Source organism: Mus caroli, unplaced genomic scaffold, assembly GCF_978045245.1.
Source record: "Mus caroli unplaced genomic scaffold, Mus_caroli_1 scaffold_7, whole genome shotgun sequence".
In the NCBI taxonomy this organism is placed as follows: Eukaryota; Metazoa; Chordata; class Mammalia; order Rodentia; family Muridae; genus Mus; species Mus caroli.
Window position 1 is genome coordinate 6108475 of NW_028227262.1, and position 16056 is coordinate 6124530.

Genomic DNA, 16056 nt, shown 5'->3' on the forward strand with positions numbered 1-16056 from the left:
CGTGAAGCCCTGGGTTCAATATCCATGCCTGTACTACCAGAACATAGAAGGGAGAGGCAGAAAGACCCCAAATCCAAGGAATCCTCGGCTGAGGACAACCTGGGTGTACCGCGTGAATCTGCCTCCAGCCAATCCATTCTTTTGTTATTTCGCCTGGAATCTTCTCACTCTTGTTCTTTTTCACTGTGTTGCTTTACGTTGTCGTATGGTCTTTCCTCTTCTTCCTTTAATTTCCAGGGTTCTCCAATCCTCTGCTCCAAGTTTGATTATACATACTTTTCATGATTTTATTTACATGACTTCTTTTTAAAGCATTAGAAAAACTAGGTGACACTTTCTCCTCCTTCTCCTCCTCCTTCCTCACTTCCTTCTAATTATTATGACATCATGATTATGATGATGATTTTTCTCTTCTTCTAATTCTTCTAATTCCTATTATTATTAATTACTATTATTTGCTGCTGCTGCTTTCTTCTTATTATTCTAATAATTCTTCCTCCTTTTCCTCTTCCTCCTCTTCCTCTTCTTCTTCTTCCTCCTCCTCTTCATTCTCTTCCTCCTCCTCTTCTTCCTCCTCTTCCTTTCTTCCTCCTCCTCCTTCCTTCTCCTTCTCCTCCTCTTCCTCTTCCTCTTCATTTCCAGGTAAGGGAACAGAAGGCCTCTCTAAGCTCCTTATTAACTTTCATTGCTATTCCTTCCAGAGTTCAACTTCAGATTTCAAACTTCCACAAGAAGTAGACAAATAGCCCCACAAGCTAAATTCTCCCAAGTGACAAATCTTCCCCAAGGCCACCACAAATCTTACTTCCCGTGAGATGGCATGTTTATTATTCAGGACCCCTGGATAGATCTCCACCAAGGGACAAAACCTATAACTCCTGGGGTCAGTGACTTTTCCACTCAGGAAACACAGATCAAAACCTTTTGCCTGCTGAAGTTGGCATGTCCAGCCTGTAGAATGTCTGCACTCAGGGGAATAAATAACACGTCAGCAGCTTAAACCTAAGGTTCTCTGATTAACTGAAGGATCTGTCCTTCTGCATGGGGTCACTAGAAACTGCTCGAGCGGGACTTGAAGAGAGGTAGAGGAGAATGAAGGACTGAATCAGGTCTTTGCTGACATTGCCCCAACTTTCTCTCTGTTTGGGGTGCCACTTGGCCTTCATCTACTGTTGGCCAGGACCAAACCATACCAAGAAGTCAGGGATGTGCCCAACTTCAGACAACAAGCTTTGAACTTCTGGACTCCTTTTTTTGTGTGTGTTTGTTTGGTTTTGTTTAGTTTTGTTCTGTTTTTTCTTTTTTGGGTTTTTTTTTTTTTTTTTTTTTGAGACAGGGTTTCTCTATGTAGCCCTGGCTGTCCTGGAACTCACTGTGTAGACCAGGCTGGTCTCGAACTCAGAAATCCACCTACCTCTGCCTCCCAGGTGCTGAGATTAAAGGCGTGCACCATGCCACCACTGCCCATCAAACTTGTGGACTCCTGTAATTATTACCTGGTTATTCAGGCAGCCAAGAGTCAAAGTACACAGTCCCCCTGCTGCCTTTTCTACCTTGGATCTGAAAACACTTTTTTCAACTGTGATTTAAACATTACAATCACTGGCTTGACTCAGGAAGGATTTTTTTTTAATCCTAAATCAATCTGAAGTCCTTTCAAATGACTTCCTCACTATAAGCTCTGGTATGAACCCCAGCAGCCCCAGTGAAGGATGCAGTGTGTGTAACAGGTCTATTCAGTGTTGAAACTTGAGTTTAAGTTTAAATCATCCAAAATGCCACGAATCTTCCATACTACCCACTTAAATGAGCAGTGTTGAAGAGTGTCCAGTTGAGCTACTAAGTAACTTTATAGCATGCTGCACCCAGCATAGTCTTGAAAATGACAACGTTGTATAATGTGGAGATTTCTTCTAGTCCCTTCTCCTTATCACAAGTTATGAGAGAATTTTTTATAAATCTAAGGATAAACCTTAAGAAGACACTTAGTGGTGGGGAAATGGTTCCGTGAGACAAGCATTTGCCATGCAAGTGTAAGGACCTGAGTTCAGATCCCAGAACCCACATAAAGCCAGACGCGATCATTCACACCTGGAATTCCTGAGCTTCTGAGGAGAGATGGAAGATGGGCTCAGACAAATCCCTGTAGCTGAAGGGCTAGCTAGCCTGGTGTGTATGTGACACAGCAAGTGACATTGTCTCAATAAGACAGCACACCAGATTGTCCTCTGTCCAACGAATATGTGTGCTCACACTTATATGAGCACAGGCACATAGACACAGAGAGGAACAGACAGACAGATGAAGAAGAGAGGGGAAAAAGAGAAGGAAGGTAGGATGGAGGGAGGGTGTGGGAGGGAGGGAAATAGAAGGATGGAAGGAGAAGACTTAGAAATTCGGAAAATCGTATGTCAGACCCTATTTTGATAATGGACACTATGAATTGCAGATAGTCTAGGAACTATAAACATTGGGGTATATTAATCTTAATCTTATGATTGCAATATCTGTAGAGCAAATCCTCTAATCAACTGATAAACAGGTCTTTCCTGTAGTCATTCGCTCATCTAGAACTGTGTTCCCCAAAGGCTAAATTCTCATTCCCAAGACCTATGAATGAATGTGTTGTTATCTGCTAAGAATTTTGCAAATTTAGTCAAAGTAAAATGCAGTCCTTAGTCCTTAGTCCCAGAGGCATTGCAGGTGTGGCTGCTGTGTCACATGTGCATCAGTAGGTGGCAGAGAGGAGAGGGGCCATGTCTGTGTTCAGTGTTCTGACCTGTGAGCATCTGAATGTTAGTAGCCTATTATTCCCTGAAAAAAAGTGAGCCTGAGATGCCCATCAGTCTGCTTCGAGGCAGGCCTGGGGGAACAGACCTCGTCCAACTGCACAATGCATGAACAGGGCACAGCGCTCCCGAGACCACCCCTGCGATGCCCATCAGACCAATGCCAGGAGCCCAGACAGGGAGCTAGCCTGAGATGGCCACCTGTCTGGCACCTTGCAGGCCTGAGAGGTGGCTATACCATTCCCAAGATAACATCTTCCTGGCACATTAATGCACCATCAGGGCATAGCACTCCTGAGATGACCCCAGACTCTCAGAGACCCCCGGTGCCACTAAGAGGAGTGGCTAAGTGGTGAAGAAATGGAAGAAAAGGAGAAACAAGGATGTGGGCACAATGAAGAGAGGCAGAGCTGGAGACTCCAGGGTAGTAAGGAGCAGTCCAGTGTCAGTAGCCGGCAGTGGCACCTGGAACCATGGTCCTGACCTGTGCTGCCACCAGAGGCCACAGGTGGTCTAAGTCCATGACCCTGCAGCAGCAGGGATCTGTTACCACCAAAGTCCAGGCGGGCTTCCCTGGTCTGAGATGCTGCTCCGTCTCCAGCAGCAGAGTGGCTCTGGTTGTGTGGTTTGCTGGTGAAAGCAGGAACGCCAGCTCAGATACCTCTCAGGCCCCGATCCAGGGCTTGGAGTTGGCCCCATCTCAACATCTACCCCATAGATGAACTGATGGAATGGACAAAGGGGATCTCCATGACACAGAGCAGGATATCTAAGAGGAGCTCTGTGAGGCTCCAGTATTGATAGAGTAGCAAAAGCCAGGGGCCTCAAACCAGAACAAGGAATCATTGCAATGAATATCTGCAAGCAAAGAAGTGTGGACAAAAGGGTGTGATGAGGGACACACCGTGACACACTACAGCTTGCACAATAGGAAACTTTTTCCTCTGTTGAGGGGAGGTTGCAAGGGTGAAGGGCAGGTGCGAGGGGAGGCGGAGGGGAGTGGGATTGGGGTGCACAGTGTGAAATTCACAAAGAACCAATAAAAGGTTAAAAAAAAAAGAGGTCCTTAGGATGGATCTCACCCAATAGAGCAGGCACCCATACAGAGGAAGACAGGCATTAGGGAAGCAATGGTGGCTGAGATGGCTGAATGCAGAAGCAGGAAGCTATGGAGGGGCCAGGACTGCTGACCCAGAGGCCAGGGCTAAGCTGGATCTGCTGATACCTTGAGTGGACTTCAGGACTCCAAGGCTGAAGAACTGTACATCGCTGTTGTCCAGCCAGACAGTGTGTAGCCCCTTATTTACAGCCCCTCCACACCCCAAATGAGTCCTCCTGAGAGAAGAGTGAAGGAATTGTGAAGGAGAGTTTGTTCTCCTTGGGAGCCAGCATCCATGAATAAACTTTTATAGATTTAATATTATGGACAACTGGATCAACTCCCATTCACTCTTCCTGGAGAGCCACCGTGCTCAGAAAGTCCACATGTGCTGTCCAAGTTCGTCCTTGCTGTAGTCATCTGAAATATGCACCGTTTCTTCTTGCCTTGTAGATGAAAGGAGAGAAGGCTGTTAAAGCTTAGTGAGTGCCTTGTCCCAGGTCACAAAGCTGGTAGCAGAGAACTCTGATGTAAACCAGGTCTATTCCGTGTTCATTCCCAGGCTCGTGAGCAGAATACTTAGTGATTTCTCTTCACACTTTGTCCGGTGATGTTTAACCTCTTCAAACGTTCTTTCTGTTCATACTTCAGACTGAGGGGTGAAAAGGATGCAGGAAATAGTGTTGGGGAGTGTGGGACTCCTTTAAGAAGTAGTAACAAAGATTCACTCTCCTATTCTTATTTATGCATTCTCTCTCCCTCTCTCTCCCTCCCTCCCCTTCCCTCTCTCTTTCCCTCACTCTCTCTCTCTCTCTCTGTCTCTCTGTCTTTCCCTCCCCTCCCTTTCTCTCCCCTCTCTCTCCCCCTCTCTCTGTCTCTGTCTCTGTTGCTCTGTCTCTCCTCTCCTTCCCGCTCTTCCTCCCTCCCCTCTCTCCTTCTCTGTCTCTGACTTTGTGTGTCTCTGTTCTTCTCTCCTTCCCTCCCTCTTTCTCTCTGTTTCTCTCTGTCTCTGTCTGTCTGTCTGTCTGTCTGTCTGTCTGTCTGTCTGTCTCTCTCTCTCTCTCTCTCTCTCTCTCTCTGTGTGTGTGTGTATATGTCTGTGTGTGTGTGTGTGTGTGTGTGTGTGTGTGTGTGTGACATATCCCATATAACTCCTTCCTTTTCTCACCCCTGCCCTGCCTATCTGCCCATCTGGTATCATTCTGACTGTTCGTGAGATCTTTCCTCAGTGCCATGATCTAGTTGAAAACTACACTATAGCCACCCATCTCCTGCATTACCCCTTTGAGGCACACATCATAATCAAAAGATAACAATGGTTGCAGTCATAGCATAAACTCACTAATGAGTCTAAGGACTTGTGCACATAACTCACAGAGAGTCTAGGCAGCTGCCCCCAGACACCGTCTGTTGCTCTGAGACAAAGATCATATGTAGACCAGGCTATACTGGCTGAAGGGCAGAGAGGTTAGTGTGGTGTGTAGCCATGCTGGAGTGTGCTGGCCATGCTGCTCTCTGCTATTATGACGTTTGTTTGTTTGACTGACTGACTGACTGACTGACTGACTGACTGACTGACTGGCTGGCTGGCTGGCTGATTTTGCTCACAGGAGGGAGCACATGTCAGTGGCCTGTTTGGAAAGCTTTCCTATGTACCCCATTTACCATATGTCTGCATTACCAACCAGCACTTCTGCGCCTAGGCACACACCTTACAGAAATGTGTACTTACTCTCATTATGATGCATGGTCAAAAATGCTCAGGGTGACACAGTTCACAACAGCCAAACACTGGAAGCAGAGAATGTGCTCTATGCCAAAGAGATCACTAAGCAGTGTCAGGCCAGGTTAGTACTTGCTTGTGAGACTGTTCAGTTATAACCATGAAGTGGCTCTACTAGGGGTCCCAGCTGACTCCAGATTCGACAGGGTTTCTGCTTCCATCTGAAAGTATAAGCCTTCAAGGTTTTGCTTGGACTTTGTCTGTGGTTCTAGAAGATGGGCTGTGGCCCCCTCTCATCCACTGAACCCCCTCTGCTGGGACCCCTACAGGCTGACAGGCCGGCAATGAGAGATTACCAACACACACTCGTCTGCGCTGTATATCACCCATGCTCGTCCCCTCCTGGGTTCCTCAGAAAAATAAATCTCCTCTAATTCCCCGGATGATATTTGCTCTGTAAAATGAATTACTACATTTCCTGAGACGAGGGAAGCATGAGATATGCCTTTCAATAATTAAGATTGGTCTTTTCCAGTTAAGGAGGGTGAAGTGTGAAAAATGAAATCCAATCGAAGTAATTTCTTTCCAGGGACGAAGTGCTAAGTATGAAAACGCCGAGTGTTCTCAGGAAATCCTAGAAAAATTCGACTGCCACAAACATGGATGATGGGAATCAAACTCCTCTAAGGATTAGGTCTCCGTGTATACAAACAAATGCTGAGCCTGGAACCCCGGCGAATGAGGAGGACAAGCTCGCAGAACACTCCATCTCTAACTAATGATAGGCGTGACTTTATGCATCTCCCTGGACAAGAGGACAGGGATTATTGATGTGCTAATCCATAAAATCACAGCCTTTTGTTTTGAATATTCATCTAACATCTGGCACAGCTTTCCTTCCCAGAGATCAGTGTGCCATCCTTCTCAGAAACCCCAGGCTAGTAACTCACCAGCTGCATCTTTTCCACAAATGTTTCGTTTAAGCAAAAATGATTTTTTAAAAAATGTTTTAAGCTCCCCAAGTTTTGCTGAGATGCTAAGACATGACAGCCCTAAACCCCAAACCTCAACGTCTTATAAACAGCACCATTTATTTCCTTGCACGGGTCTGCCTGTTGGCTGGGGCTTGTCGGGCCTGTGTAGGAATCCACTGGCCTCTGCTGGGATTGGCTGAGTTCAGATCCAAATTGCAGGTAAGGCTACATTCTCTTCCACCTGTCTCCACAGCCTGGGGCTGCACAAGGAGCCTTCCCCCTGGCAGACGCAGCACAAAAGGAGTGGAGTGGTGGAGTGGCGTGCACCCCTTAAAGATACAGCTTAGTTTTACTCCGTGTATCTTTGGAAGAAGGGAGGGCTATACAGACCACTGAGACTCAAACCAATAAGGTGAGTGAAAAACAGTATTTAAACTAACATGGTCAAATTAGATGACTTTTGAAAGGTGGGGCTTTCCAGACTTTACTATAAACTAGGAAGATTTTGTTACATAGGCTCATGCCTTAAAATCTGCAGGTTAGAATCTATCTATCTATATCTATTTATCTGTCTGACTATCTGTATCTATCTACCTGTCTGTCTATCATCCATCTTTGTATTTCTATACCATCTATATGTCATGTCTGTCAGTCTATCTATCATCCATATGTCTATGTATTTATCTACCATCTATATATCATTTGTGTATCTATCATCTACCTATCTATCTATCTATCATCTATCTATCTATCTATCTATCTATCTATCTATCTATCCAATCTATCATCTATCAAAAAAAGAGAGGAAAGGAAGATGTTCGTGTCATGGAGGCCGGTAGCCCCATGATCTGTCATCTCTGAGATTGTGAAACAAAAAGCTAGTGATATAATTCAGCCTGTCTAGAGGCCTAGCAAGTAGAGTGAGTCCTGGTCTATGCCCATAATACCAAGAAGTGAGACACCACTGCCTCAGGGAACACAAGAAGCCCCAGCTCAAGAAAAGAGCTAGGGAAAAAAATAAGAACATATACTAAGACCAGATAGCGAGTTTGACACCCCTATGACTTCTTAGTGTATTCAGAATCTCAGTGGATTAAGGTAGATCACACCTACACGGTGAGGTGTGCCTATACTCATTGTACCATTTCAAATACTAGTCTTCTAGAAATACATCTAAAACTGTTTTACCAGCTACCTGTGTGTCTTTAGCAATCAAGAGGACACATAGAGTTAACACAAGTCTACTATCTACCAATTTGGCATCTACACTCAGTGCATATATGACACTGGTTGGAATGAAATCTGTACCCCAGAGGCTCGTGTGTCTGAGCGTTTGCTCTGCAGTTGTGGCACTGTTTGGGGAGGTTATAGAACTGTGGTAGGCTCAGCCTGGCTGGAGGAAGACGGTCCCTGGAGAAGCTCCCCATGTTTGTAACCTTACTCTCCTTCCAGCTCCTTGTCTTGCTCCCTTTCTGATAAACTTCCAGCTTCCTGCTCTGACCACCATGCCCTTCTCACCATTATTGACTCTCCCACTGCAACCATAAGCCAAAATAAAGCCTTCCTTCTTTCTGTAAGTTGCCCTGGGTGCTGGTGCTGTAACCAAAAACAGAAGAGCAGCTAATATGTGTGCCAAGGTCAGGAGAGAAGCGAATTCGTTCAACGCGGTTGCACACAGAGCAGAGTCTAAGACCTGACCAGAGATGGGGAAGGTGAGTCTCCAGGACGGTGCTCTCTCTTTTTGAGCCCCTCTCCTGTAGAACCATGGAATAAAGTCAACGATGCTCAGATATGGAAATAAAGCCGATCTGTCTGAGTCAGCTATAAGAAAGTAAAAATTAGCAAAGATATTAACTTGTTGTATCTGTTTGTATCTTATAATAGACATATTTTCATTAAATACTGAAGATAAGATCCTGAAAATGACAGGCCTCTTCCTGTAGTGGTCGTGTGACCACAACCCTACCAGAGGAAGCGTCTCTTCACTCCATCTGTCTGCAGCAAGTCCCTCAACTGGTCCCACTGCCATATTTTCAAACGTAATAACCCCAATGAGGAAGACAAAGGGCTCATGTCCTGTCAGTTGAGATCTTTGAATGAATAATTGTCTACACTACAGATCCTCACAGTAGAATGGAAAGCCCACTGAGCCTCTGTGTCTGGGTTCAAATCCCAGCTCACCACTTACAACCTGTGTAGTGTTGAAAAAGTCACCTGCTCTCTTTGAACTTGCATTTCTTCATCCCTTGGGATTTTACTGGGCTAATTGTAGTGGTGTACATGAAAGCGGTCCTGTGAACTGAAACATGGTCCATGCGTGTTGGCTGTCTTTACAAGCAGGACTCACCCAGAGAGACTCAAATTACCGTTTAAGGAAATGATCAATTTGCATGGCCACCGAGGACTTTGACTGGGATTCAAATGCTGCCGCAGTGGGGCTGTTCCACTGACTGAAGCCCCAGCTTGGGCAGCAGTTTGGGATGTGCACTGAAAGATGCCTGGAAATACCTGCTGATCTTTCAGCCATTGTGTTACAAAACCAGGTAGGGGAAGCCTTTTATCATTTCTGCAGCTGAATATGCTTTAACCCCCTGATGGAGCCAAAATTGTCAGACTGAATCCCACTTGTGACAAATCCAGCCAGGCTGACATGTCCTCTCCTTGTTAACCACCGAGGCTTTTCTGGATGAAATCCTGCAGGCCCTAAAACAGGCAAAACTTGACTTAACTTCAAGGAAAGTTTTGGATTTCAATGGACCTTTGAAGTCCCTTCAAAAGCGATGAGGACTTCAATGAAAGGTTTGCCTGTACAGAGGACCACGGAGGCCGGCCATTTGCAGACATTCAGTTCACCTAGGAGAAGTTGTCTGGTGAAAATTGGCTCAGTCAGGAGGGGCTACGTGAGGAACGCCAGTTCAAACTCAGTAGGATGAAAATGAGCTGGTTTTAGACGATCAGTCCTTGTTGCTTTGTTCCTCCTGAATTTGTAAAGTTCTCTGTCCCGTTTGCATCGCGGTGAAGGCTGGTACATGCAGTAACTGTAGTAAATTAGAGCCAGCACGCGCTACTTAAGATTTAGGAAAAGCACGCCCCATAAGTTTGTCTGTCTACATATGTGTTTCAATTATGTAATTAACAAACAAATATTTTGAAGTGAAAAAAAAATCTCCAGACAATGAATTCAGACTTCAGCAGACGAAGGGGAAAACTTCCATTTATGTCAAGAGCATTCTGTGTCAAAATAAGCCAGAGTAGCAATTCTTCAAATAGTTTTAATCATACAGCACTTTACAAATCAAGCTAATAGAAATTGCGTATTGGGAATCTTGATCTGAAACATTTCTAGTAGAGCACGTTAGGCTGCAGCTAAATCATTTCTACTGTGAAAGTCATTGTTTTCTAATCTGCAAGAAGTGTCAAACGATGCCACAGGAAGTTAATTATAGCGAATGCGCTTAACCAGGGCTCAATGAAGAGCGGATTCCATCGACTGGCTTTATACATATAAATATAAATATATAACCTGCCATTTTCACTTAATTGAAAATGTAAATACATAAAACCTCCATCTTAAAAAATATTTACTTTGTGCATTAAAAATGATTTATAGATTTGGAATGTACATATAGTAGCCCAAGTTCCTTTTTAAAAATTCATTCATAGATAGAATACAAACGTTCCATGATAGGGGTTCTGTTTCTGTATATATGTAACTCCTAAATTGATGCTGGAGTTCTGGAGTTCTGTCAGCTGGAAAGGCAGTACCAGGTGCACACCAAAGTGTGACTGTCCTAACAAAGGACACTGACAGAGAAAAGCCCTTTCCCTACCGATTGTTTCACTGCTCTGGGCATTTTATAAAGACACAACCATGGTCAAAACAGGACTTCTAAAATGCCATACTTTTTTTCCAGAAAGACAAACAAACATGGTAATGGGTTATAATACTTAGGAAGCTAGGAAGTTTATTTAGTCCACAGATTAAGATCTTGGAGTAAATATAATAAATGTGCTTTAAAGGTTATATATCAATAAGGTGTCAGTGCGCATAAGGATGCTGTATTCTAGCCATAATTAAATTTCAAACCTAATTATAATTTGAGGCTTTCTTTTAATTACATTGCAATATTTTCCTTTCCTAAGAAGATGATTCGTATAGCATCTTTTATCTGTAATTTTCATTTAATTAAAAATGTAAATAAATCAAGCCTCCTGCTTAAAAATATTTACTTTGCATGTTAAAAAAAAAGAGGATTTATAAAGTTGGGTTGTATCTATTTAATCATATTTGCTTGGAGCCTTAAGCATGGTGAATAAATACATACAAGTTGAGGTCTAAATTCTAAATATCACGAAGACAAGGGGGAACATGTTGCCAGTAATTATCTTTCTTAGCAGTGACAGCTCTTCTGCTGCCCCTGGAAATTTTCTACTAATCCTTCAAAGCCAAGTTCACATCTTTTGTGTGAAGCCTTGCCTAACTCTTAAGATCAAATTCAAGAGGAGCCAACGGGGCCAACGGGGCCAACGGGGCCAACGGGGCCAACGGGGCCAATGGGGCCAACGGGGCCAACGGGGCCAACGGGGCCAACGGGGCCAACGGGGCCAACGGGGCCAACGGGGCCAACGGGGCAGTAGCTAATGACTTAAATCCAGAAGGAACTCTAGAATAGACCAGGATTCTGCACAACCCAGGAAGCAAGCTCTTAGCTAGAATTACTCCCAAAGAGGATGGAGTGGTGAGGAGGAAACTGAGGTACCTGCCTAACATAGAAAGAAAGTCCTCCTCCTCCTCCTCCTCCTTCTCCTCTTCCAACCAACTGGCATAGACAGTTGGCATGCTTGGCATGTTCCATGGCATGCTTGTGTGTGTTCCCTCAGGACACACACAAGTTTACAGAAAAGTATTCTTAGGCAAATGATGAGAAGCCAGGCCAGGCTTGATCCCAGCACCCAGCAGCACAGCTTCTTACATGTGGTCAGGACCACATGTGAGGTCCTAAATAATGTGGGGATTTAAATAAATAAATAAATAAATAAATAAATAAATAAATAAAGCAAGCAAGCAAGAGTAAGACTTTTCTGAAAGCATTGCATGAAAACTAATTCAAACCCAAATGCTTGATGCCTCTGAGTTGTTCAGCACCCACGCTGTGAAATATCGCTTCACCGTATTGGTTCCTAGCACCTACATGGCTGCTCACAACCCTAGCTCACGCAGTTCCAGGGTATCCGATGCCCTCCTCTGGCCTCCAAGCACTGCACGAATGTCCTGCATAGGTGCACATTCACCCATACACATAAAATAAAGATAAATCTTTAAAAAAAAAAAACTTTTTTTTGAAATACCTCCTGGTGTTATTTTCTAATATTATATCTGACATCACACTACAGAATGTAAACAATAAAAGAAGATTAAAAGTTGCAAAAAACGGAAGAGCACAGTGAAAATATTGTGTGATCAAAGAACAGCGGGACCCAGAAGAGGTGGAAATTGTTGTCAGGGGAAGAGGGTGAATGGGAACATGGAATGGATGTGACCATAGGCACATGGCCGTTGGTAACAATGGGATTTTACTGGAAAGGATAGGTGTCAGTATTACTTCTAGGCTCCGCCCCTCGGTTACCTGGCAACAGCCAGGTATGCTTGACTCACTATAAAAGGGGCTGCTTGCCCCCTCCCCTCTCTCTCTCTCTCTCTCTCTCTCTCTCTCTCTCTCTCTCTCTCTCTCTCTCTCTCTCTCACTCTTTTACCCTCTATCCCTCTTCCCTTCCCTCCCCCCCCCTCTCTCCACACTTCATGGCCGGCCCCTACCTCTCTCCCCTCTCCCCTCTTCCTCCTCCCTCCTTCTCTCCCCTTTCTCTGTCTCTACTAAACCCTCAACTCCCCTCTCCATGCCCTACATAGACTCTATTCCATACTATACTGTGGCTGGTCCCTCAGTGGGAAGGGATGCCTCAGCATGGGCCCACAGAGGCACCCCCTTCCCCAACACCATACCACACTCTATCAAACACATTCATGGCTTCCTTTATCTTTTTTATAAGCACAACAATAGGCACATGGCCATTGGCAATGATGAGATTTGACCTTCAACAGAGGAATTGGTGACTGAGGAGCAGAGGAGACTAACAGGAGCAAGAGGAGCAATGGAGGCACAACGCTTGGGAGACTACTCAGGCAATAACTGATTTGACGTAAGGCCCACTCCATGAGATGAAACCCATGCATACCCAACACTGCTTGGGTCAATGAGAACCAGAGACTAGATAGCCCAGGGACCTATGCTACACCAAATAATACAGCCATTTCCTGTTCTGAAAAATTAATGTTCAGAAAAAAAATGAAAAAGAAAGTAGGGATAAAATGAGTCATAAAGATATCACAAAGATATTCTGCTATAGTCACTGATCAGTGCCCTGCTTAGCCATCTTCAGAGAGCCTTCCTCCTGCCATGTGGCAGATGGGAACAGATACAGAAAACCACAGCCAGACAGTGTGCAAAGAGTGTGAGACCTTAGAACTCGCATCCCTAACCTGTGTATCTCCATCAAATCTCTCCCTCAGAGCTCAGGGAATCCCACAGAAGAGGAGGTAGGAAGAGTGCAAGAGCCAGGGGGAGTGGAGGACACGGCGCAAACAAGGCCTTTCCATCAGCACAAGCAAAGCTCATATAACCTCACAGAGACAGAGGCAGCGTGTACAAGGCCTGCACGGGTCTGCACCAGGCCCTCTGCATATGTGGTGTGGCTTCCAGGTTAGTGTTTATGGGATTTCTCATCGTGTGAATGAGTAGGTCTCTGATTCTTGCACCTTCTCTTGAGCTCCTTCCTTCTGTTGGTTTACCTTGTCCAACCTCAATAGGAGAGTTTTGTTTTACTCTATTTTATTTTATTTTATTTTATTTTATATATTTATATTTATTTTTTTCATTTTATTGATTCTTAATAAATAAAATGCAATATATTTAATTAATTATAATAAAATTTAATATATTTAAATGTATCATATATTTAAAATATAAAATTATAAAATAATTATATAATTATATATAAATATATATATTACATCCATACTCCAGTTTTCCCTTCAGAAAAGAGCAGCTCTTCCAAAGGCTTCAACTGAGTACAGCCTATAGCGACAAGGAGACCAGGCATGTGATCTCACATAGAGTATTTTGTTTTATTTTTGAAAATTGAATGAATAAATGAAACCCTAGCCACTAAGGTAAAGGTTGACAACCAAACCACCATCTTCACCTGCTGGACAAGGGAAATCATGTCCTCTAACGGAGTGGCACTGGGTACAACAACCACTCCAGGGAAGGTCTCACATTCAAGAGGGGTTGACCAACATAGAATGGCCTGCACATTTTTTCTATGCTTTGGTTTGGTGGGTTTTAAAATTCTATTTTGTTTGGGGGCAGGGATGTTGCCTTATTTTGTTATCTTGGTTTTGAGGACTTTGTTGTTGTCTTTATTTGGGTTTTTTGTTTTGTTTTGTTTTGTTTCTTTTTGGAGAGAGAGACTTAAAGCTGGGGAGGGAGAGATGGAGAGAGAATATGGAGGGACTCGGTAGAAGAAAAGAATATGACCAAAATATATTTAAAATTTAAAAATTGTTTTAAATAATTGAAATTTTGTATAAGGCCTGTTTTCCCCTTGGCCTTTCAGCATGGGAGGATATGGGGAGTCTCAGTGTAGAAGGATATGGGGAGTCTCAGCATGGGAGGATATGGGGAGTCTCAGCGTGAGAGGATATAGGGAGTCTCAGTGTAGAAGGATATGGGGAGTCTCAGCGTGGGAGGATATAGGAAGTCTCAGAGTGGGAGGATATAGGGAGTCTCAGCGTGGGAGGATATGGGGAGTCTCAGCATGGGAGGATATAGGGAGTCTCAGCATGGGAGGATATAGGGAGTCTCAGCGTGGGAGGATATAGTAAGTCTCAGAGTGGGAGGATATAGGGAGTCTCAGCATGGGAGGATATAGGGAGTCTCAGCATGAGAGGATATAGGAAGTCTCAGAGTGGGAGGATATAGGGAATCTCAGCATGGGAGGATATGGGGAGTCTCAGCATGGGAGGATATAGGGAGTCTCAGCATGGGAGGATATAGGGAGTCTCAGCGTGGGAGGATATAGGAAGTCTCAGAGTGGGAGGATATAGGGAGTCTCAGCGTGGGAGGATATGGGGAGTCTCAGCATGGGAGGATATAGGGAGTCTCAGCATGGGAGGATATAGGGAGTCTCAGCGTGGGAGGATATAGTAAGTCTCAGAGTGGGAGGATATAGGGAGTCTCAGCATGGGAGGATATAGGGAGTCTCAGCATGAGAGGATATAGGAAGTCTCAGAGTGGGAGGATATAGGGAATCTCAGCATGGGAGGATATGGGGAGTCTCAGCATGGGAGGATATAGGGAGTCTCAGCATGGGAGGATATGGGGAGTCTCAGCATGGGAGGATATAGGGAGTCTCAGCATGGGAGGATATGGGGAGTCTCAGCATGGGAGGATATAGGGAGTCTCAGCGTGGGAGGATATAGTAAGTCTCAGAGTGGGAGGATATAGGGAGTCTCAGCATGGGAGGATATAGGGAGTCTCAGTGTAGAAGGGATATGGGGAGTCTCAGTGGGGAGGATATGGGGAGTCTCAGCATGGGAGGATATGGGGAGTCTCAGCATGGGAGGATATGGGGAGCCTCAGCGTGGGAGGATATAGGGAGTCTCAGCAGATGCTGGAGCTGCCTGTGTGCATCACAGACTCCCAGGCTCCAGAAAGACAACTAAGCATCTTTCATTGTTTATAAAATCACCCAGCTCAAGGCTAAAGGGATGGCCCAGTGGTTAGGAGCACTGGCTGTTCTTGTAGACAGTCCAGGTTCAGTTCCCAGCACCCACATGGCAGCTCACAGTCATCTGTAATTCCAGCTCCAGGGAATCTAACACTTTTTCTGACCTCTGCCACTGGCACCAGGTACACGTGTGACGTATGTACATAGTTGCAGTAAGATACTCATACCCATAAAATAACCCATAAAGAGTATCCAGATCAAGATATGTTGCTATGGAAGCTAAATAAATGAAGTCCGATGCCGATATTCTAATCCCAAGAATTTGCAAACCTGCTGCTTTGCACGGCAGATGAAGCCTGGCAGGTATGGTCAGGAGAAATGGCTCCGTGGTAAAAGCTGCAAGCATGAAGACCAGAGTTTGGAACCACTGGCCTCAGAATGATCTCTATGGGCATAGCAACGCCCCAGAAACTTCAGCGGGTGTGAGGTGAGTCACATGATCTCCAGAGGAAGCTGGCTAGTTATCGAAAGACTAGCCAAGCCAACACACTCCAGGTTTGCGCCTAAAACTGGTTATTTTGAACTCTTATGCTGTTTCTGGTGTGTGCTCTTACTCAACACTGTGCTGGTATAATGTCCCCTTTTCCACTTGTTCTGGTTCCATACGTAGTAGAGTTGCTCTAA

The 16056-nt window shown here is 44.7% G+C and overlaps 1 non-coding gene across 1 annotated transcript; it reads left to right on the forward strand.

Annotated features, from left to right (window-relative positions):
- Nucleotides 1-2681: 2681 nt before the first annotated feature.
- LOC115031397 (small nucleolar RNA SNORA17) lies at nt 2682-2812 on the forward strand. Its single transcript, XR_003837037.1, has one exon. It is a non-coding gene; the product is annotated as a small nucleolar RNA SNORA17 (small nucleolar RNA).
- Nucleotides 2813-16056: the final 13244 nt, after the last annotated feature.